Below are 25,122 nucleotides of genomic sequence, written 5' to 3'. Positions count from 1 at the left end.
CAAGAGTGAGAACTTTGGATATCTTCTCACCCCTAGAATGGGACATGTTGCATAGGCAGTCCTAAAAAACTGTTTGTTGAATGAATAAAGGAAGGCTGAGGGAAGCTGTGGAGGGCCCTGAAGGCCAGGCTCAGCAAAATGGCCTTGATATTGTTGGAACTGGGCCACATGAGATACAATTATATTTGTAATGGACAGTGACCTGTATAGCATGTCATTTTCACAGCTGTCCCCATTTTTCAAACAAGGAATCTCTCCTCCTAGAGGAGAGGTGCTTGCGTATCAAGGGAGTCATGCAAAGGAATCAGAGTATCCACAGCAAGTTCGGAGACACTTACCTGGATGGAAACCCCCGGATTAAAGAAGAATTAGGCCTAAGGTGGGGGAAAGTGTACGTATTTCATTTTCCCTACTTGTTCAGGCAGCATCTGGGGCCCAGCTGATGATTCAGAGAGGACCTCAGACGTGAACAGAGCTCAAAGTAGAGCTGGCTTCCTGGCTGCATCAGGGAGTGACCGCACTGAGAAGGGGGCTGCACTTGCCTGCCCTCCCCATCCTCTACCCACCCTCCATAGAGTGAAAGCACCTCCCATCCCTGACAATCAGCACGAGGAGCCACGGAGACGGGGGGCAAACCCAGCCTGAGCCCAGAGTCCTGACCAGCCAACGTGTGCTCCTCACGCACAGGGCTCCCTGGCACTCTTGGGATGCCAGGAAGCCTGGCTCTGCCCGCCTGTCATCATGGGCTCCACCTGCTCATTGGGGGCGCCTCTCTCCACCTCTAGGTCCTTCTAAACTCAGACCTGGCCCTGGCCAAGACTCTCAATTACAGTGTCTGGTCTGAGAGTTCCCTGCTGTGTGCTAGGAACTTTGCTAGGCACGTTACTCTCGTTATCCCATTTAATTCTAAGAATAGCGATCTGAGGTAAGTTCGTTATCTTCATTTTACAGATTGAGAACCAGGGGTGCAGAGAGGTGAGGCAGCTTTCCCAGAGTGGCAGGATGAAGCCTGCCTTCGTCCTCGACCATCTGGCATCTGCACCTTGCCAAGCAGCCTTCTCTACGAAAAGACACGCCACCCTCACCCCTCTTTTCCTGCCAAGCCAGGCTATTTCAAATTTTTTGGATTCACCATGGTGTTTTCAGTAAGGGAGACCAGGCTTTTTTGATCATGCAGCTCCCTCTTCCAGGCATGCCCTTCCTGGCCTGAATGTCTAGTGAACTCTTGTTTCTAGCCTTTGCAGAAGAGTCACCTCTTCCATGAAGCCTACCCAGATCACAGCCCGGAAGACTTAGCGTTCATCCTCAGAGCCTCTGCACACTCCTCTATCCCGACACACGTGACACGTCTTCCCTCAATGTCTAGTGGGCGCCCAAACCTGTCTGAGAGAGTCCCTGTTCTTTCCTCCAAACGCTGCATCTCCCATCTTACGCTCCATCACCGTTAATGGCAGCTCCATTCTTCCATTTGCTCAGGCCAAGACCTTGGACTCACCTTCATGCTCTCACAACTGCTCATCTAATCCATCAGCAAATCCCTCTTCCCTCAGAACAAATCTCCAGTGTAGCCACTTCTCACCACCTCCACGGCCACCCTTTAGTCCAAGCCTGTCATCTTTTGCTGAATTATTGCAGGAGCACCTAGAAGATCCTGCTGCTTCCACCCTTCTCCCTTATGCTGTCTTTTCCACATAGGAACTCGAGCGATTTTAAGAAGACATAAATTTGATCATGTCACTTTCCTCCACAAAATCCTTCAGTGGCTTCCCTTCACACTTGGGATGAATTACAAACTCTGCTCATGGCCCCAAGTCTGGTCCCGCCTGCCCAGCCACTCTCATCTCCTTCCACTTCCCCGCTGTTGCTTCTCCTGCATCACTCCATGTATCCCTGACCACCCTGCTTCTCCTAGAACACGTGAGCACTGCCTGCCTCCGGCCTTTGCACAGCCACCCTGCTTCTCCTAGAACACGTGAGCACTGCCTGCCTCAGGGCCTCTTCATAGCCACCCTGCTTCTCCTAGAACACGTGAGCACTGCCTGCCTCAGGGCCTTTGCACGGCCACCCTGCTTCTCTTAAAACATGTGAGCACTGCCTGCCTCAGGCCTCTGCACTCGCTGACCCCTTGTGAAGAATACAGTGCCGTCTCCCAGATGCCCACAGGGATGGCGCTCTCACTTTATTCAGGTCTCTGCTCAATTGCCATCTTCTTAGAGAGGAGTTCCCTCAGCACCTTGCACAGATAGCATCCTTCCACCATGTTTCCTGCACCCCGCTTTCCTTTCCTTCAAGCACTAATCACTACATACCATTATGCATCTAGTTGTCCACTTGTTTTTTGTCTGTCTCCCTCCACTAGAATATAAGCTCCATGAGGACAGAGATGTTGAGACTTGTACTGTCTTTTCAATACCCAGCATTCAGAACAGGCCAGGAACATTGTAGCGACTCCATAAATATTTGTTAAATAAGTGAATGCAGCAATGAATAAATAGATGAGCCCGAATAAAGGAAGCGACTGGATCCACGGCCTCCCACCGCTGAGTCCAGAGCACTGACTTGAAGTTTCCCCTGGAAGCCACAGGAAAGCACCGGGGGAACTGGACCGAAGGCGGCCATGCTCCAGAGGGTCACTCGGCCATCTGGAACATTCACTTAGGGGGGACAGTTTAAGCCATCTGCTCACGTTGCTGAGGTTGTTCCTGAGGGAAGTACCCCAGCAAGGGGTGCAGTCATCTCCCTGCTCTCCTTCCTGACCTGAACTTGTCTGAAGACATAGCCCCTGGCCCAGCAAGAACTTAGTCAGCCCCAATCAGAGCGGGACTGGCATTTCCAAGGGATGGAGAGAGGGGCGCCCGCTGAAATTCTGCCATGTGCTCCGGCCAGCCAACACACGCCTTGGGCATCAGCCTCCAGAAAGCATTTTCGGGGCTGCTGGTGAGGCTGCTCCCAGTGCTCCCCTGAAACAGCCTCTTTAATGACACAACAGCAGGTGACAAAGACCATCTTCCTGGGCACAAACTGCCTGGTGCTTGGTGCGCTTCTCACAGTTAAGTCCATCACTGCGGAGGCCCAGACCCCACGGACAGGAAATCGAGTGTTTCTCTGCAGCTGCCCATGGGAGCTGCCAGTGTGGGGGGCTCAGGTCAGGGGCTCCAAAGCAGAGTCTGGCAGGGAGAGTCCCCGGCTAGTGTTCAAGTAAGAGCCTTGCGTCCTTACATGTGCAACTGGGGGTGATTTCTGTCGTTCCACTTTGAGTTTGGGGTTACCTTTTGGCCCCTGAAAACATTCTACTTTGTGACTCTGAGAGTGACGTTCTCTGAAAGGAAAGGGGCAAGGCAGGCAAAGAACATTGGTGGGACATTTTCTAGGTGTTAAGAGTTTCCTACACAGTTGCTCATTTAACACTGTGAGGTGGGCAGTATTGTTGCCATTTTTCAGATGTGGAAACTGAGGCTCAGAGAGAGGTGAAGGGCTTTTCCAAGGTGACACAGGATTTTCCAGATTCCCGGAAAAAGAACACTCACCTGCTTGAAAGTTGCCTCCATGGGAAAACTGCCTGCATCCTCACCCCACATCCAGGCATTTTCCATACAATCATGCTCGGCTCAGCAGCCCAGCCGACTCCTCTATGAATGGGCCAGATTACACCCCGTGCAGGGGTTGGGAGGGGTTTTGCCACGTGCTGAATGGAGGTTGGTTGTGAACAAAGGGCTACAGAAACCCAGCAGAGGGACGGACCACTGGGTGAGAGGAGCAGATGGGCCTGGAGAAACCACAGCGGTTCTGACACAAGGAAGGACATCTCAGGCAGAGGGCACAGCATATGCAAAGACCCAGAGGCACAGGGGGATGACAGAGAGGTCAACGGGTGGGAGGGTTAGTGGGGAGGGTCCCAGAAGAGGCCCTCTGTCCTACCAAGGGGACACTGTGTTCTGCCAGTAGTGGGGCCTCTGAGGTGGATAGGCAGGGAGGCCACGCTCACAGCCTTGTCTTCAGGAGATTATCTGGGCCACTGAGTGCGGGACAGATTGGAAGGGGTGAGTCTAAAGATTGATCCCTTCATTTAGGAAGTCAAGCCTCCAAAATCCTCTAGTCTTGAGAGGTAAACTTAAACCACCCGGGGACACAGAAAATAAGTCTTCCTGCTGCTGGCGACATCCCCACCCCGGCCACCTCCCTTTTCTTCCCTCGGCCTCCTTGTCTGGGACTCAGTCTGAGGGTGGCTGTTCCAGCCTTTCCAGAAAACTCAGGCCTGGGGGAGACCACAAAGCCTGCAGGGAAGAGAGCGAGAAGGCCGCACCTGCTCAAGCTACACATGGGGCCTGGAGGGAGGGGACTTGACCAGAGGCCAGGAGGACTCTGGGAGGAAGAAGTCACAAGTGGCACAAGTCACCTGAGGAAAAAGGCACCAGTCTGGCCCTAATCTCTCCAACTGAGTGAGTTCAGGGAAGTGCCCTCTCTGGCTGCAGGGTCTCTGTCACTAAAGTGAGGGGAGTGACAACCGCTAGGCTATTGCTGACTGTCTGGAAGCAGCCAAAGCTGCAGCCCGAAACCTTCCTGACTGTTCGTCCTCCTCCTTTCTTTCCACAGAGTTCCATGACTTGCCTACTCTGTTCTAGGCTCTAAGTGAGTCTTCATGGCTGTAAAGACAGATAAAAATACTCCCTGCTCACTTAAGCATTTGGATGTGTTGTTAAGTGAGAAAGCAAACTATAAAAGAGTATGTCGTATTTATGTGTATGAATTTTGTGGGTGCGTGTCCATAACAGGTATACAATAGTAAACACACTGAAAGAAAACTGGAAAAACATCTACTAATTGTTATTTGAGGGGTGTTAGTATTTCTTTTTAACTTTAAGAGTCTTTCTCCTCCCCCCATTTTTTTGCATTGTTCTTTATTACTCTTGAAATTAAAAATCAATCATAGCTAACCTTTAGTGAGCGCGTGCTATCTACCAGCCGTTTTTCTAACAGCTTTGCATAATTAATTAATTTAATTCTTGCAACAACTCCATGAAATAGGTTCTATTATTATCCCACTTTACAGATGAGGAAGTAGAGGCAGAGAGAGGTTAAACAACTCTCCCAAGGTCACACTGCTCACAGGTAGTGAAGCCAGGATTCAAGTCTCCAACAGCGGCCATCTGACTGGAAAGGCTGCACCTTTGCCCCTTCACCACATGGGCTCTGATAAGCAGCTGATGCCGCTGCGATGAACACTGACTCCCTGCCTCACAGGGGGTAGAAATGCTGAGACTCCTTCATACACACGGGGAAGCACTGAGGGGCTACCTGGGCTGTGGCAGGGGCTGCGCAGGGCTCTGGGCTCTGAAGTTCTGGGAAAGACTTTTTACTGTAGTCGACAGTGACATGGAGGGTATGCTCACCTGAGGAAACACACCATCCAGGCAGAGGAAGCAGATGGACAAAGGTCTGAAGACGGGAACTGTTAGGCTGTCCCAAGAAATGCAGGACTGGAAGGTGGGGGGCATTGCGACTGGGGGTAGAAGGTGAGCATCAGGGAGCAGGCGGGCAGGTGGTCCATCAGAGGCTGGACACCAAGGGTTCTGCTCAGAGAGCTAAGAGGCTGGGCATGGACCTCGGGTGGCAGCGAGCCATCCATCGGACGTTTCCTAGCAGGGGAGACACTGGTCAGATGCAGTTCAAGGATCCTTCCTGGGCAACGTCCATACATTCTGTCTCCATCCATGCTTCCTTCTTTCCCCCGCTCTTTCAAGGTGGGGCAGGGAGCCCAGGAGCCTTCCCATTCAACCCAATTTCATTCCTCCCATTCGGTGTTCTGGGCCCTGCCCTGGGAAGATGCAAAAAGACTAAGACTGGCCTCTCCCACCCCCTTAGGGACCTTATAACCAGGGATAAGACCTATATTCAGACACAAGACAGTTCTTCAAGAGATGTCCAAAATTCACCCCCGGCCTACCTATGGAGCCTCTCTACATCCTCTAAGATCCAGCGCCGACCTCCCCTCCCTGGGCAGGCTCCCTAATAAAGAACCTCTCACACAGGTTCTTCCATCTCTCCTGAGACTCTACACTCCTGGCACGAGTGTCCTTGCTTGTCTGTCTGCCCAGGTGGCTCATCCCTGACTAGAGGTCCTCCAGGTCCCTGAGCCCAGCACGGAGCTGACCCACCACCGGCATCCAGTCTACGGACAAGAGGACAAAGGCTGGCTTGCACTCTTGGAGGGCTTGTGGGTGAGCAGAGGTCAGTGAAGGAGGAGAGTCATGAGGTTCAGGGATGCTGGAAAAGGCTGCACGTTGGGGGTGAGACTGGCTCAGACCTTAAGTGACAGCACAGCAAGCTGGCCAAGCACTCTGATGGCCTCTTATGCCTCTGGGGAGAGTCTGTCAGTTCCTGTGTGTGTTTGTGGGTGCCAGCATCTGTGGCCTTGCCGTGGAAGCCATTAACCTCTGGTGTTAAGACAACTTGTTTGATTATAGTCATGGAGATAAGCATCAGAATAGTCTCATTTGACACCCTGTACATCCCCACTAGTTAACAGCACAGGGATGGGCTTATACCGGCAACTGCTGCCTCCACCTCCAGGGGGCAGGTGTCCCAGTGCTGGCCTCCTGGATGTGGCAGAGAATCCACACCCCGGCTCCCCCAACCTCAAAGCAAGCCGTGTCTCAGCCCAAGCCATAGGGCCCTCTGTCCCTGGCATCCCTCCCTGGCCCCTCCAGGATTCCCAAAGCAGCCTGCAAAGGACATCCCTGCCTTGAGTCTGCCCTGTTCCAATCCTCCACACTGAGGCCAGAGTAATCTTGCTAACCTGCAAACTGGACAGCATGATTTGGCTGGGACCCTCTCCACGGCTCCCCAAAAGCCCTTAGTATGTGCCCCGCCTTGTTCTCCAGCCTCATCTTCCTGGACCACCTCCCTCTTCTAGCACACTCGCCCCGGTCTCCATGCTACTCCCTTATCTGCAGTGTTCTTCGGTCTCTCCATTTCTCTCTGAATCCTAAGAGCTCTAGGCCACCTCAAGGTCCCTTCTTCCCTAGGAAGGTGACCTCCCCATCCCCTGAGATTATAAGGAAAGTTTCAGCTTGCATTAGCTTTCCATGCACGTTCCTTCCTTCTTTCATTCCACCAGCCTGTGTTGAGCAGATGCTGTGTGACGAGTCACCCCATATCCATCATCACCTCTAGTCCTCAAGCTGGTCCTGGCAGGCAGGAGCACAGGCTCTCAGGACCTGGTCCTTCTCTTAACAGTCCTGTCCCACTGTTTGCTGTTCTTTGTCCCATGAGTTGGATACTGAGCATGTCACTTGTCCTCTCTGGAACTCAGTTTCCTTGTTAGAAAAATGAGGTCTTACCCTCAGCTAATCTCATAATTAATGGTGGAAAACTGAAGCCCTTTGCTCTACATTCAGGAACATGACAGGGCTGTGCCCTATCACCTCTGTTTTTTAACATATGTTGGAAGTCCTTGCCAGAACAATCAGGCAAGAGAAAGAAATAAAAGGCATCCAAATTGGGAATGAAGAAGTTAAACTGTCACTCTTTGCAGACAACATGATGCTATATATAGAAAACCCTAAAGACTCCACCAAAAAGCTATCAGACACAATCAACGAATACAGTAAAGTTGCCAGCTACAAAATCAATGTACAAAAGTCCGTTGCATTCCTATATGCTAACAATGAAATCTCAGAAAAAGAAAAAAAAAAAACAATTCCTGTTGCAATTGCAGCAAAAAGAATAAAATACCTAGGAATAAACTTAACCAAGGATGTGAAAGACCCACATGCTGAAAACTACAAGACATTTTTAAAAGAAATTGAAGAAGACGCAAAGAAATGGAAAGACATTCCGTGTTCATGGATTGGAAGAATCAACATAGTTAACATGGCCATATTACCCAAAGCAATATACAGATTTAATGCAATCCCCATCAAAATCCCAATGGTAGTTTTTAAAGAAATAGAACAAAAAATCATCAGATTTGTTTGGAACCACAAAAGACCCCAAATAGCCAGAGCAATCTTAAGAAAAAAGAACAATGCTGGGGGTATCACACTCCCTGACTTTAGCTTGTACTACAGGGCTACAATAATCAAAATAGCATGGTATTGGCAAAAAACGGACACATAGACCAATGGAATAGAATTGAGAACCCAGAAAAAAAAACACATATATATGGACAGTTAATTTTTGACAAAGAAGCAAAAAACATACAATGGAGAAAAGACAGCCTCTTCAATAAATGGTGCTGGCAGAATTGGATAGCCACGTGCAAAAAAATGAAACTGGACTGCTATCTGTCACCATGTACCAAAATTAATTCAAAATGGATCAAAGACTTAAGCATAAGACCTGAAACAATAAACTGCATAAAAGAAAACATAGGTACTAAACTTATGGACCTTGGGTTCAAAGAGCGTTTTATGAATTTGACTCCAAAGGCAAGGGAAGTAAAAGCTAAAATAAATGAATGGGACTATATGAAACTTAAAAGCTTCTGCACAGCAAAAGAAACTATTGACAAAATAAAGAGACAACCAACTGAAAGGGAGAAGATTTTTGCAAACAGTTCCTCCAATAAGGGTCTAATATCCAAAATATACAAGGAACTCATGAAACTCAACAACAAAAAAACAAACAACCCAATTGAAAAATGGGCAGAGGACCTGAAGAGACATTTCTCCAAAGAGGACATACAAATGGCAAATAAACATTTGAAAAAATGTTCAACATCACTAATTATCAGAGACATGCAAATAAAAACCACAATGAAATATCACCTCACCCCAGTCAGAATGGCTATCATCAACAAGACAAATAGTAACAAGTGTTGGAGAGGCTGTGGAGAAAAAGGAACCCTCTTACACTGTTGGTGGGAATGCAGACTGGTGCAGCTGTTATGGAAGGCAGTGTGGAGGTTCCTTAAACAATTACGAATAGAATTACCATATGACCCAGCAATCCCTCTCCTGGGTATCTACCCAAAAAATCTGAAAACATTTATACATAAAGACACGTGTGCTCCAATGTTCATTGCAGCTTTATTTACAGTGGCCAATACATGGAAACAACCAAAATGTCCTTCGATAGATGAATGGATGAAGAAGTTGTGGTATATATACACAATGGAATACTATTCGGCGGTAAGAAAAGATGATATAGGAACATTTGTGACAACGTGGATGGATCTTGAGAGTATAATGCTAAGTGAAATAAGTCAGACAGAAAAAGCAGAGAACCCTATGATTTCACTGATATGTGGTATATAAACCAAAAACAACAAAAGAACAAGACAAACAAATGAGAAACAAAAACTCATAGACACAGACAATAGTTTAGTGGTTACCAGAGGGTAAGGGGGGTGGGGGGTGGGAGATGAGGGTAAGGGGGATCATATATATGGTGATGGAAGGAGAACTGACTCTGGGTGGTGAACACACAATGGGATTTATAGATGATGTAATACAGAATTGTACACCTGAAATCTATGTAATTTTGCTAACAATTGTCACCCCAGTAAACTTTAATTAAAAAAAAAAAAGAAAACGAAAAATGAGGTCTTAATCCCTACCCTGGAGGATGTAAGTTAATAATAATAGGAGTAGCAATAGTAATAATGATAATGCAGGGGCATTAAACCCAGGCCAGACTCTGTTCTTTGTGCTGTACACATATGACCTCTTTCACCGCTGTGGGCTGGTCTGAGAGGTTGAGGGGCTTGCTCACCATCAGTCCTGGCACTGGGAAGCACCCAGTAGCTGCTGGCATCGCTGGGACAGTCACAGCTGGCCTGGAGGAGGCCTGTGAGACGGGAGTATGCCAGGCACGTTCTGGAGCCAGCATGCAGACGAGCCTGGCTGGAGCTCAGGGCCCGTGTTTAATATAAGATTAATGAAATTGTCAAATTGACCTTGTCAGTGTCTGTTCAATCCAATTACATGGCTGTGGCCCCTGTGAATGGGGTTAAAACAGGAGCACACACAAGAGACACCATGACGGCGGTCCTGGGAGACAGCGCCGCCCTGGAAACCCTGCAGAACAGTCGTCCCTGCAGCCCCGCCTGACCATTTGAGCACCGTCTAAGAACTGCTGCCACTTTCAGGGCACAGTGTCCCCTTCCTCTGAAAAAAGTGCTGCTGAGCATTCACTCTCCATCAGAGAAGGGTGCTCGACAGCCTGACTGATGCCCGGGACAAGCTATGCCACTCTGCTAGGCACGGGTCACGTGGCAAGCAAGACACAGTCACTGTCCGTGAGAAGACCTTGGTCTGATGATGGGACAGACACGGAACAAGCAGAATTCACCAAATCCGAGCAGAGACGGCGACCCAGGCAAGGCACACAGATCGACACAGCACTCAGGAGTGTCCTGGAAAAGAGGGCACCTGAGGTGGGAAGTGACCCAAAAGAGAGAGGGGTAGAGTGCGAGGGGGGAAGGCCATCCTCAGGGGACAGCCAGGTGTCAGGGGACCACGGAGGACCAAGGAGGAATGTTCTGCAAAGTGGCCAGGGCTCCGGGGAGTTTGTTCATGGAGGAAAGCCTTGGGGGTGCGGGGTGCCAGAGCCGGGGGTGGGGGTTGCTGGGCCAGCAGAGGGGAAGCCCGGAGCAGCTCAGGGTGCCTGGTGGGGGCCACAAGATGAGGGGCACAGCGAGCTTCTCTGAGAGCAAAGCTTTCTAAGGAATGGGCCCCAGCAGTCCTCCGTGGGTAGGAAAGTCCAGTCCTCTCTGGAAGGGTCCAGCAGGGCCTGGAAAGAGTGGACATTCCACGACTCCATGGTCAGCTGCAGCTTGACCAACTTCAAGTTTCTGAGGAAGACCCCGAGGGAGAGGCCGGCAGAGGCCTGCGCCCTCCCCTGCCTTCCACAGCAGCACTTTGCCCTGGTTCTGGGGACGGCCTGCCACTCCTTCCCTCTCATCTGTGGCATCTCTGGAGTTCTTCCAACTGAACAGTTCTCCAACTTTACTGAGCGTGCTTGCAACTTGTCCCTTCAACAACTACATCTTCACTACAACACTGCAAGACAAATAGCATCATTATTCCCATTTTACAGCTGAGGAAACTGAGGCTTAGGGCCAGCAAATGTTGCTGCCTAAGCCCTGTTCATAATGGAGGTGGGACTCGTGTCTATTTATTCGGAACTAAAATCCGATGCTCATTCTATTACCACCTGGCTATATTTAAGAGGATAGGGGACTAAAGTGGGGCATCTTGGCAAGAGTAGGGAGTAGAGACGGGCAGATTCTGGGTGGCCCCATACTTGACAGGCCATCTCTGATCTTATTTTATCAAAAGATAATCCTGTCAACTGCATTTCTAGTGCTCAACAGGGGCCCCAAAAGATGAGACCCACACTGGAATGATGTCTTTAAGCAAAGTGATTCATGTTTGACCAATGATTCCTATTACAGTAAGTGCCACAGTGCCCCCGGGAAAGACAAATCCCTAGACCCCTTCCATTAAATGACATAGCCTCTCAGCTGCTCAGCCAAACCCGAAACAGCAGTTATCACCAAGTGCACCCCTCTCCCCTCTAATCAACAAGTCACTTGGCCTTAGCCCAGGTATTGGTTTCTGTGTTGACCTGCTGCACACACCCCTTCATCCCTCCACCCCTGCTGTGCTCTGGTCCCCACATTCCTGCAGGGACTGTTCCTCCTGCTTCCCAGCCTCACCCCATCCTGGCCATCATCTGCAGTTCCACTCGCGTGGTCTTTCCAAAAGATGTGCTTTCCGAAAGCACATCACGCCCAGGCTCAGCACCCTTTAGTGACTCCCTGGTGCCCCCTCAAAGCAAAGTCCAGCTCCTTAGCCGGGCACATGAGGCCTGCAGGCCCGGAGGCCTGGCTCCAACCACCCACAGCCTTGTCTCTCAAGAGCTCATTCAGAGCCTGCCCTCCAGACCCTGAACTGAACCTCTTATTGTGCGGAGAGAACACTGAGCTTTTTCGGTCACTCATTCGTTTACTCCCCCAATCCACTGATCGGGCTGCTGGGCCCCTAGTAGTTTCTATGCTCTCTTCCAGTCATTATGCTTACGAAACTCACATTTTAGTTGGTGGTGGACATAGGACAACATTCAGATAAATATATCAGGGCAGAAGAAAAATAAAGGAGAAGAGGACTAGGGAGTGACATGGGGCGGGGGTGTGATGTGTGTGCTCTCTCAGACAGGTGCACACGCAGAGTGTTTCTGATGAGGGAGACGATGGGCAAAGATCTGAAAGGAGTGGGGGCTGCCAGGAGGATGTCTGCAGGCAAGAATCTCACAACCACAGACCTCATCTCACCCCCTTCCCTTTGCATGTAAGCGTGTGCCCTCCATCGGGCCAGCTCTCACCTGAGAATGGGCTGGACAGTCACCTCCTCTACGGTGGTTAAGGAAAATCAGCGAATCCTTTTATGCCCCTGCGGTACCCCATATGGTTGCAGTCCCAGCTCAGAAACACTGAGGTGCTCAAGTTTTCTATGTCTACTCCTCCACTCATTCATCCACTCATTCACTCATTCATTCATTCCTTGAACAAAGATTGCTTGAATAGCCCTTGGGCGCCAGGCCCTGTCTCTGCCTTGGAATGCATCTGTCACCCCCTGTCCCTGCCCTGTGAGCTCCTGGGCCACAGGGAGGGACTCTGCAGCTCCACCTCATTACCTCCCTGCTAGCACAGCGCCTGGCCCAGAACGGCTTCGTGTGAGTATGTGCTGAGTGAATACACATTTGAGATCGTTTTGCTGAAATACTTCAGAGTAAATTTGGAGACAGGAGTAAATTCTTTTACTCAAGAATAATTTACTAACCACAAATGCCTTTAACACAGTGGGGAGGGGGGAAAATGGTGTGTGTTTCCCTTACTGCTGCTGTTAAAATAAATGGCATTTTAAATAAAGTGTCCCCATACAGCATATAGAATATGGCCACAAGATGAAATAGATAAATATCTGGTGGAATCATGCATTGCAAAGTAGACTTTTTCTGGTTTTTGGTTATTAAATGTAATCACTTTTGAGCTGTGCCCCTTACTCTTTTTCCTAGAGGCAGGTACACTTTTGATTAAAATGTGGGTCCCAGAGCACTTTCCAGGGGAAGCTGAGCTACATCCCCAGAGGAGCTGCAGTGGAACAAGCAAACGGGACAATGGGCCAAGGTGACAGTCACCGTGTGCTTCTCGCTTGATGGAAGTGCTCATCCCCAGACAGAGTGCACGCCAGTCACTGGGCGTATGGAAATCTTGCAACTAAGGCAAAGTCTAATTAGTGATTGCATATTCAAAATACAAAGGGACCTCCAAGTGGCAGCTACTCTAGTTGGCTCTGAAACGTGATTATCCCACGCCAGTCCCCACCTCAGCCACCCGTCATCTGAATTACAGGAGAGGGGGGATGCATTCTCTGGGACAGCTCTTCCTTCACAGTCTGTGCAGACACCTTGGTCCCTGGAGAAGAGCGCAGGTTTGGGAGTTCACTAGACTCGGATTTGAATTCTGACCCTGCCAGTTATTACGGCTCCAGCCTCAGCACCCTCATCTTTCTCGCGGGGGTGGTGACAACCATCCCATAGGGTCATGAAGGATCAAGAGAGGGCTTCATGGGGACTCAGTTCAGTCACCAAATTGGGTCACTCACACTGCCTTTACCTCCAGCCCATCCATGCAGGTGAGACTGTGCAGCTCAGGAGGGAAACTTGTTGGGGGCCAGAGGCAAGAGCTGGGGTGGGAGGGGCTCTTCCTACTACCTCTGTCATTGTGCCCACAGGACCCACGGCAGGCTTCCTCTCGACCTTTCTCTCCAAGGACCTGACTCTGTACTAAGCAACCAATGTTGTGTGTCCATAGGGGTAGAAACCTAGGATAAGCTATTTCTTCCTTAATCCTAAGCAGTTCTTAGGAGCACAGGCAGGGGAAGGGTTAGGGAGAAGATGCTGATGGCAAGGCTTGTTAGATACAAGTTCTGGTCCAGAGACAGTAGTATGTCCTGAGCTTGGACTGGGGTCAAGAGATGATTTGAAAACTGTCCTTGCCTTCGAGGAAACCACAGTCTACTCAGGAAGACAGGAAAAGAGCACAGAAGTATGTGACTTCCACGTATAGTCCTATGTCATTTTACAGTTTAAAAAGTATCTTTGACTTACCCCTCATTTAATCCTCCCAAAACCTTTGAGCTGCAACCCCCATATGACTTTGAGCTGCAGGCCCAGGTCTGCATTTCAGGCACACAGAACCCCACCAGGCAAAAGGAATTGGAAACCTTTTGCTTTCTTTTTTTTCTTCAGATCACTTTTTCATTTGCTTGTTTTAAATAGTTTAAACATTACGGAAACCTCTTTTGCACTCTTCCCCATCCCAACCCTGATGAGGACTCTCCAAAGCTGGGATATATCCTTCTTGCCCAAGTTTTCATACTCTGACTGCCCATCTGTATGTTTGTAAACGACCTATAGTCTCATTTTGCATGTGTTAAGATCTTATGTCCCTACTCTCAGTTTCATTCCACTGCTTCCTCTTTTGACGCCATATTATGCTTTTGAGATTTGTTTATGCTGACACATGTAGCTCTGGTTCCTTTTTTTGCTACATGGCATTTCACTCTATGAAGAAAGTGTGCGTGTGTGCGTGAGTGTGTGTGTGTGAGTGTGTGTGTGTGTGAGTGTGTGTGTGTATAATTATCCTGTTGTTGGACATTTGCTTCCACTCTTTCTATCATCCTGTGTTGCTTTACAAGGCAATCTTGTGCATGAAGGTGAACCTTGAACATGGCTAGACTCCAACCAAGAGGAGAGACACACTCCTCTGACGTGGTCGTAGTGCAGGGTCTGGCACCCGGGCGGCTCTCAGTGCTGATTACTAGAAGGCGCTGAGACCGTGACAAAACAACAGTGGGCTTGGTCTCAGAAGGACCTGGGCTTGAATCTTGACCCTCTCACTTATTAGCTGTGTGACCCTGGGCAACAAAATTTAACCTGTCTGGGCTGCAATGTCCTCATCAGGACAAATGAAGACATTAAGGCCAACTCCCAAATCCTCTTGTGAGGATTAAACACGTGGGGTCTCCAGTGTGGGCCCTGACATCTAGGAGGAGCTAACAAAGCTAAGGGGAAGACTCCCTGGTCCTGAGCAGAGGAAAGGGTATGGCAGAGGCATCGATCGGCCTCTCCTGTTAGCTGCGCTTCTCACTCTGAATAAGGACATCTGGATCAGAAGCCCAATCTTAAACACTGAAGAAAAAGAATGAAAGAGTAAGGAAGAGAAGTCACCTTAAATCATAATTTAAAACCCAGGGGAACCCACACCACTACCAAATCCGGCTGTGGTTTCTCTTGCATCTGTGTCTTTGATTGGCCAACACTGGAAATCTCTGGAGGGTGTACTTGCTCTTGGACCAGGTTCCCTGAAGGGCAGCCCCACTCGGCAAAGCCCACCTGCTTTCCTGAGCCTTGTGGAAGGTAGCATCAGGCTGGGCTACAAAGGGTTAACTCTCTTCCTTCTCTAAGAGATTGGAGCCAATGAGGCTTTCTGCTTAAATGGCCTATAACTATCTCCCCAAGCTGCTTAGCTCCGAAAAGCACGGGAGTCAGCAAAATGAAAATAATTTAAAGAGCCATTGGAAAGAAGAACTCCAGTCTTCCTCCTTCCGACTGCAATGATAGCCTCTCAGTAGTGGCTCTCATTTTTCATGTCCAGGGCCAGGGGCTTCCCAGCAGTTTGAGGAAAGTGTGTCTCAGAGGCTGAAATCTGCTTCTTAACAGGAGGGGAGGGTTGGGGAAGGGGGGGCAGCAGGGTTGTGGGACCCACCGCCTGACCTGCAGTGCATTGTGGTTTCCAAACGCTGCCCTGGCCGTGATGAGGCTGACCTCGTAGAAGTCAGTGGAGCAGGGACAGGCAGGAATTATGACTGAGAAAAGCGAGGTTCTAGAAAGGAAGTGACAGGCCCGAAGCCCCACACAGGCACAGCAGGGAGCCCCACCTACTAAGTGCTCAGCGCACTGCTTCTCTCACCCTGAAAGGTAGGGCAGTCACTGTAAGTGAGCACCCACTGTGTGCCTGTCATGTGCACAGCCCTTTATGCAATAGCCCCAAAATGTCAACACTGTTATTGTTGGCTACAGACTGATACATCTGAGGGCCTGGAAGGCTGATAACTTGGCCAAGGTCACGCTACTGAAAAGTGGTGGAGGAAAGGTTCCAGCCCATACTCTCTTCCTCCACATCACACTGTTGCCAAGGCATCAGGGAAGCCCAGCCTGCAGCCTGCCCCTCCCCTGGAAGGTGCATCTCCCACTCGTCTCTGTCGCCCCTCCCTGGGTGGAGTCCCCGGGAGGCCCTGCCCAGAGCAGGTCCTAGGCCCCGGGGGTGCTGCTCCAGACACGGTGGCCCTGGGCACTTCCCATCTGGACGGTGACATCATGGTGCTCACAGCCTGGTGCCCACCTGGCAGTGCCCATACTTACGGAGGAAGGAAAGTGGGCACCTGCCCCTCATCACCTGTCACCTGAGCTATCCCCAAAACCCCCTTGACTCTTCTCTTTCCCTCCAAACCACCCGCCGCACTGATGCCAGTGTGACCTTTCGGCAGCTGTCCACGGTCTTTGGAGTCCAGCACCTCAGCCGGGACCAAGGCCTCCACGAGCCCGCCCCTCCCCTCCTCTCCACCCTCCTCTCTCCAAACCGACTTCACCTCTACTCCTCGAAACACCTACCCGCTTCCACTTCTTGCCTCTTGCTCACAGTGACAATAAACATAGTGTTTACTATGTGTCAGGAACAGTTCTAAGCGCTTCATAGAAATTAACTTACTTAAGGCTCACAGGAACCTGAGGTCTGCATTTTATGGAGGAGGAAACTGAGGCCCAAACCAATGAACTAACTTGCCCACGACTGCAGAGCGGATACGTGGCGGAGCCCAGAGTCGGGCCTACGCAATGGGAGGTCAGATCCCTCGACATGACCACTAAATCTTTTCCTCCTTTCTTGCTCTGGTGACAGCCTGTTGTGGGGCAACGCGACCCAGAAGTTCTCATGATGCCCTCGTGAAGGACTTTCTTTATTCCTCGAGGTCGTAAGCCCCAGGGAGCAAGAGCAGCTTCCGTCCCTGGCTTCCCACAGCCTTTGCTCATCGGGGGCCCGGGCTGTAGGCTGTAAGAAGAGCGCCATTTCGTCAGCACCAGGCCCTGTGCTGGGCCCAGGGACCCCGCCTTGGAGGGCTCACAGGTTAGTGAGAAGGATGGCAGCAGAGACAACACAGGCTGCTAAGACCAACGAGGCTGGGGAGGGAGCACTGCAGACCTCCTGGAGCAGGGAGGAGCAGAAGGTCACGGAGCAGACGGAGTGGGGAAGGTTCAGCTAGAAGAAACAGCCTGTGACAAGGAGAGATCTAAGGTGGCTTTTAGCGTGGTCGTTAGGACACCAGGCTTTGGAGCCACTCGGGCTTCAATGCCAGTCTGGCTCCTAGTCACGGCTGTGCCATCTGGGCCAAGTTATTCAACCTCTTTAAGTCAGTTTCCTCATCTGTGAAATGGGAATGGTATTAGTCATCTCCTCCACACAGGGTTGTGTGACAAAATAATGAAGAGTGCCTAGCACACAGTGAGTGCTTAATAAATATAACTTTAGAAATATTGTCCATGTCTCTGTCTCTTGCACTAGCACATGGTAGCTCAGCAAAGGACTATAGAGATCAACTCACACAGTCCTGTTCAACTTGCTAACAGCCCAACAGAAAGACATGACTAAATAGACATTACAATCAAATGCTGAGGGTTGAGATACAGGGATGGTTGGGGCTGGAAGGGAGGGCTGGGAGAGATTTGGAAAACTATAGAAGAGAAGGAGACCTTCTAGGAAGAGGTACAAACAGGCCCTTAGAGGAAATGATACTTGAGCTGAGTCTCCAAGCCTGGGGAGCACAGGTTTCCCATAGTTAATGACTCAGGAGAGAGGCAAGAATGAGCTAAAGAGGCTGAAGCTTCAGGGAGCAGGACGAGCCCTGGAAGACGCAGAAGAAGACCTGTGTGAATGCTTCAAGCCTGAGAGTGCTCCTTGCTGTCTCATGCTGTCTGCGGTGGGGGAGGGAGGTGTCTACATAGACACCCACAGGATGGCGAAAGGTAGTTTACAACTGTGCTGACACAGCATTGATTTCCGGAAACCATTTCAATTGAGTCACTGCTTTCCAGGGTGGGAGCAGGGCAAGGTACGTATGTCAGGGTGGGGCTGAGGTACAGTGTGAACAGACCCCCACAGCCCCTATGATCACTACGATTCAGACCCTACAGCCTCCAGAATGCTCCCAGTATGGAAACCCCATCTCTGCTGAGTTCTGAGCAGGGCTGCAGGTACCCATGAGTGAGAACTGTTGAGGAATAAATGGCAAGGAACCAAGAACAGTGCTGAGGAAAATCCACCTTGGTGTTTGTGCCTCGTGTGGCTTCTCACCCTGTGCTGACTCCCGCACGGCCTTTGGGCCTTTGCTCAGATCTCATCTTCTCCATGGAGCCTCCTTGGGCAACTCTACCAATAAGCCAACCTTCTCCCCACACTCTCAATCTGCATTGCCCTGCTCCCCTTTTCCTTGTTCACGGCAATTACCGACTTCTCCGATCTTCTTATTTATTATGTTGACTGTTTTATCTTCCTCCCCATCCCATTCCATCCCCTCTAGAGTTTAAGCTCCTTGTGCTTTTCTTCCCTTATATGTCTCAGGCATTTAGACCAGTGACTGACGTGTAGTAGGCACTCGATAAATATTTGTTGAATGACAGAGTGAATTCCACAATTACTTCTGGATATAGATGGTAATGACGCCAGCAGACTGAATCTCTCCCCATTAGCCGATGAAACAGTAAACGCCCAAATACCCGAGCAGCAGATCGGACGTGGCTGAAAGTGTACTCTGGAATGGTGGAAAGAGCACAGGGCTTGAAGCCATAATTGAAGTGTGACTCCTGGTTGGCCCTGGCCAGCAGGGCTCGTCTGAGTGCTGGACACAGGATAGAAATGCAGCAGGTTGAAAAGGAAAGGAGGCAGAGATGGACCAACAGACAAATGACCAACTCACAGCCATTCTCTTCCTTTGGGTGTAAGCTTAAATGTCACCCCTCAGAACCCTTGCCTGATCACGTGTAGATGGAGGGGCCCTCGCTACTAGGATAATCCAGGTCAGAGAAAGCTAGTCAGTCAGTAGAAGTGAGGTCTGTAGTAGAGGACCACTTGACTCTTTCGATTTCATGGAACTAAACATTATGGCTGACAACTAGGTGAACATACAGACGGTAACATTTATATACTATAAAACTGGGAGGAAGGATGTACTAGAGAGTAAAATTCCGTAAGGATCTCAAATACCCCAATGTCTGCACAGACAATTCACACAGGAAGAAGTTGAGGAAGAACATGCGTGTAGGAAGCTTGTTTGCCAAACTTCTTTAAAAATTCCAAATACTGGTGAAGTTGTGGGGAGGTGGCACCCACATGTCTACCCTGCTTGAGACATGAAATAACTTTTGGGGAAGCCCTATAACAACACCTGGAAAGAACTATAAAAATATTCCTGCCCTTTAACCCAATTAGCTCACTCCTGGGAATTTACTCAAAGAAACAAACAACCATAAAGGATCATGGCAGCATTAATTATAATAGCAAGAAACTAGAAACAACAAACCGTACAGTGAACAGATAAGAAGGTAACCACTGCCCAGTGCTGGGAAGGGCATTAGAATGGAGGCCCCAGAGGGGACAAGTTTGCCACATGCTGTTAAAGGGACAACATGATCACGGGAGGCTGGCCGGCCCCCACGAACAGAGAGGCGCTGGCCCACGGACAGACTGGAGGGGCTCCCCCGGGAGTGAACACGCAGTGGGCTCGGCTTTTGGGATTATGGCTGGGTTTTCTTTTTTGGCTTTGGCTTTCCTCAAATTTTGTTTTGTGTTTTAAACACACATGGAAAAGAAGATTTCAACCAGCTGGAATGTTGGGTTGAAACCAATACGACGAAACGGAACAGAGATAAGTCGCAAAGTCCTATATTTCATTTAAGAAATACACTTAAGAACACACCATTGAGGTGAGAAACAGTATAAAGGGCGGCTAACATGAAAAAGGGAAGGAAGAAAGCAAGACAAAGGAGCACATTCATTGAACCTAGGACGGTGGCTGCCGGTGTCTGGCACAGGGGAGGCCGTGTCACGGCCGTGTCATTACCGTTAACACTGCATAACAGACAAGGTGACTGCAGCTGGGGGAGCGGTAGGAACTTGCCCAATTTCCTCTCATCTAATAACACTGACGTCAGGATGTGAATTCGGTGTTAGTTTCTCTGGCTTCAAAATCTATATACAACACAGTGAACTAAAGAAACCAGTAATGTGTTAGCCAAAAAGATGGAGGAGGGGATCCTAAGCTCAACATGACCTTTGAGCTCTGGTACCCAGAAGCTCAACGTGAAACAATTCTATCACTAAAGATGCTCATTCCAGGCGAGGCTACATTCACAGAGACAGACCATCCAGGAGTAAGAGGTTGTAGTCTGCTCTAGTTAGTGCTGACCTGACCCTTCCTAGAGCAGTGTCCCGTCCTCAACCTCACCTTCTAGGGACTCATCTATAACAGAGGAACCAGGATGGTCAGAAGTCTTAGGATTAGGGATGCCTGGGTGCTTCACTCACATTACCGTTGTTTCCCTGAAAAGAAGACTTAATGGAAAATAAGCCCTAGCATGAATTTTCAGGATGACATCCCCTGAACATAAGCCCTAATGCGTCTTTTGGAGTAAAAGTTAATACAAGACCCAGTCTTATTTTTGGGAAAACACGGTATCTTACATTGCTCTTGATACAACCCTGTTAGGTAAGCTTTGTATTTCCTTTTTTAAAATGAGAAAACTAAAGCTGAGAGGTTAAGAACTGGTTCAAGGTCACATACTAGTAAGTGACAGTCAGGATTGGAACACAGAGCTGTCTGAATCCAGAGTTCTCACTGTCTCCTGGGCAGCCTCCCTCACGTGAGAAATGCTGGAACAGAATTTGAGCTCCTTATTAGTGGTGAAGAGGCATGACTGCCACCTTGAGCTCTGCGAAGGGCTCTGAATAGAAGCACTCTGCATGACTTCCAAGGAGGGAATCGGAATGACCTCAGGAGTCTCAGTGAAGTGGATTTGTAGCCCAACAAAGGAACACCTTAGTGATGGCACTGATCAGATGGACTCTGGGTAGGAAGAGGAATTCCCCATGCTTGGAGGTATTCCAGCCTGTCTAGAAAGCCTGTCACAGTGGAGAGGAGATCTGGACGGACGACCTTGAAGTTCACCTTTGACCTTTAGGTTCCATGAACCTGTGAAGCTGCTTGGCAGAAACTGATGAATCCTTTCAAAAGAAGTGATAGCATACCTGTTGGTATGTCTATTTGAAGATATATAAGTAAAAATTATATGCCCAAGGTAAGTAAACACACTGGTCCAGAAAAAAAGACAAATTGAAATGGATGATGTTGGAAATGCTTATAGGTTAAGCTATTATTTTCTGTTAACAAGACACTAAACTCTGCAGAGCGGTACAATCATGGAAATGATCCAGGAAAATATAACGAGGTACTAGTTTTCACCTATTATGTTGGCAAAATAATTTAAAACAGGGACACATCCATAATATGCATCAAGAATGTTAAAAATGTCATTCCTTTTGACCCAGGTAAAACGACCCTAAGAAAATGATAGAAAATATAAAGGCAAAAAAACTGCACACAAAAATGTAAAAATTTGGGGAGGGGCAAATGGGCAGCCGGGTGGCAGAGCGTGGGAGCCCAGGTCGGTGAGGGAGCTGGAAGGCGTGCCTGGGGAAAGGCCCATGCGTACCGGACTCTGTAGAATGAGCACCAGGTGTCCGGAGGGCCAAAGGCAGGTATGAAAGCCAAAGTCAGAGCAAACCAGAGATGGTGTAGAAGCACATTCAGGTAAGGACTGAATGGGTGTAGGGAGAGGAGGGGAGGGGAGAGGAGGGGAGGGGAGAGGAAAGGGATGCCAGCAGTAACATTGGTGGCCATTTATCCACTCTTCATTGGGGCACTTTAATTACATTCTCAATCCTTCATAACTATATATTATTTTCTCTCTCTCTCTTTTTTTTTTTTTTGCAGACATAGAAGCTGGTGTTCAGAAAGATGAAATAACTCACCTCGACTGAGGTAGTAGGTGCTAGAGCTGAGAATTGCACTCAAACGCAATGGCCTCTTTAACTTTACCACCCGAGCTGGACCAAAATGTGCAGCGAGGCTTTCCATGAACTGGCAGTCCTGTGGGTGAGCCCCACAGCTGGCCAGATGGTTTGCTGGGCTGCAGTTTGATGTCTGTCCACTTGGTGGATGTTAGAACTGATGGCTATAAATTTTACGGAGCAACAGGGAAACACTTTAAGTAGAAAAAGAAGGATACAAATCTGATCGTATGCTATGATCACAGGTACATAAAATATGTATCTATACCCTTGGAGAAAAGACTAGAAGAGATACCCTACGATGTTTGCAGTAGCACAATTGGAATGTTTGTCCAAAAATTTCTATACAGTGGTTTTTGTTTCTTTATAATTACAAAAATATTCATAATTTAGAAATGCTTCCAAGAAACCTTTGGGCATGTAACAGTCACTAACACATTTTCATCAGCTAGAAAATAGAAACAAGCCCCGTCTCGATGTTTCACCTGGTAACAGCCCTTGTTGCCGGGGCTTCTGAAGACAGTGCCCAAACCTCAGTTCAGGCCCTGACAATTCAGTACTGACTGTCCTACACAGCTCACCGGCATCGAAAGAAAGGAATTGAAAAAAGAATTGAAGGGTAAAAGTGAGGGAAAAATCGCGGGTGCCCAGACTAAAAGTCTTCTTGTGCGGCACGTCCAACTAAACAGCATTTGGTGAGCACGAAAGGGTAACTGTAAACAAGGCTTTAGGGCAGATCCTCAGCTTTTTAAGAGGAAATTTATTCTGTTTCAAATATCCTCAAGGTACTTTAGAAGGAGCATGTCTTTTTAGTTCACAATCACTCCTGTTCCTTCATGAAAGCAGGACTTCTGCTAGACTGGTATTATTCAAAAGTGGCACTTGTGTTAAAATACATGTTCCCCCCTCTATCCCAGATCTACTGAATCAAGCTCTCTAAACCAAAACCCAGAATCTGTATTTGAAGCACATCAGCAAATTCTAAAGCCTGGGCAAGTTTGGGAAACCCTCTTCTACACAAAATGAACTTGAGTTTTGTGAATGTATTTGAATGTAATAAAGCTGAATCCTCATAAATGGTACTATTATCCCCAGTCCCTCCAAATGGCTTGAATTAATGAGACTGATTCCCACTGACTGATTACTTAGGTCGGGTCTCTCCTGAACATACCGTGAGATTACATGGCTAGATTCTCGGCCCAGACCATAATATCCCACTCAGCTTTCAGGGAAGAGGTAAAAGGGCAGATTTTGCACAGACTTGGATTCTGACCAGCCCCAATACTGACAACTCTGGGACCTTGGCCAAGAGGTTATTTATTCTTTTCAGAGCCCATTTCCTCATTTGTATGGATACAAGAACGATGGTCTTGCCCTCACAACAGTAACAGGGCAGCAGATACACAAGTGCTCAAAAACTTCTCCTTCTAACGAGGGGGTAAAACCTCATCAGAATCGGCTCTTAGATCCTTGTCACACCCACTTCTGATTTTATTCTGCCTGATAAGCTAAGGATAACTAACATCTGCATGGATCTTCGAGACGAAGTCTTTTGTCCATATATCACCTGGATTATTCTCAACAACCCAGAGTTAGGAATCATTCTTTCCAGTTTAGGAGAAATGAGCCCCAGAGAGAGGTCAAATGACCTGTCCAGCAGTGACAGTCAGGATTTGAACTCAGCTCTCACAATCTTCCACAACCCTGTTGTCCTTAATGTATGCACCGTACATTACACAAAGCACTTTCATGTCATAGCGTTTTTAAACACGTATTTCCATGACTCTTCCCCCCGCCCCCACTCACCCAAAAGCATCTATAAGCAGGTATCATACTGCATTAGTCTGTGTAGGAAAATGCACGGAGCCTCTGGGTGTATTTTTGCCGTGCTTAGGGAAAAAAGGGATGAGTAGGATGCATACTTTTTTCCTGTCTCTCATGCATTCCATACTATTCAGGTTCAAGCTGCCCAGGTCATTAAAATGAACACATCTTGGTAACAAGAATTTACTGAACATTACGAAGTGTCACTAATCTTACTGACCTCATGAAACCAGATAACCCTATATTAAACGCTTAGAAAAGTCCTGGCACATATTAAGTATCTATTGTTGTTATTACTATTATTTAATTATCCATACAGCCTGTAAGGTAGGCATTATTTTCCTCTTAATGATCAGGATGCTGAGAAGTTCAGTGATTGGTCCAAGGTCACACTGCTAGCTTAGGGAGAGCTGGGAAAATACCCTAAAAGGAAATTCACATTCACACATTTTATCAGTGAGTGTATAGTATTTCACATTACAAAGGACTGTTTTATTTACTAGAATTTCTCAAAGAGGCACCTGCCTCCCCTTCTTAACCCAGTGACTCTGAGCTTTTATTACAGACCACTAATGGTTTATGGTCTAGTGGATAACCCATTACAGAAACCAGAGGCCAAAATTTTCCAACCAATGTCTAAAAGCCAATAACCAGAAATTAAGAAAATATTTTTGCCGACATTTACTGAGCATTTTATATACATATATATACATATATGTATATATATATATACACACACACATATATATATATATGTGTGTATATATATATGTATGTATGTATATATATACCTTTATAACAACAGTGCAAGGTAGATATTATCTTCTTTTTACGGAACAGAAAATAGAAACTCAAGAGGTTAGGTTAAGCCCATAGCAAGCTGGGGAGAGAGGCTTGGAACCCAGGCACTCCATTTCCAATATACCAGGCTGACTTCACAGGCATTCCGGAAAGAAACGCGCAAATCAACAGGAAGATCAAATGTGGTTTCCCAGATCGCACATCAGGCACCTAGAGACTCAGTTACTGAGTGAGATAAAAATTATGTGACTTGAAAGATCACTTGAGATACATGATAGGGAAAACAAACTGACACAGGAGACCGTGTCCAC

The 25,122-nt window shown here is 48.2% G+C and overlaps 1 protein-coding gene across 3 annotated transcripts in view; it reads right to left on the bottom strand.

Annotated features, from left to right (window-relative positions):
• AGBL4 (AGBL carboxypeptidase 4) overlaps positions 1-25,122 on the bottom strand; it is a 1,079,895-nt gene that overhangs the window by 166,483 nt on the left and 888,290 nt on the right. The gene's annotated exons all lie outside the window — the stretch shown is intronic.

This window comes from Rhinolophus hipposideros, assembly GCF_964194185.1.
Source record: "Rhinolophus hipposideros genome assembly, chromosome: 8".
In the NCBI taxonomy this organism is placed as follows: domain Eukaryota; kingdom Metazoa; phylum Chordata; class Mammalia; order Chiroptera; family Rhinolophidae; genus Rhinolophus; species Rhinolophus hipposideros.
This window is presented reverse-complemented; position numbering and strand designations above follow the sequence as displayed.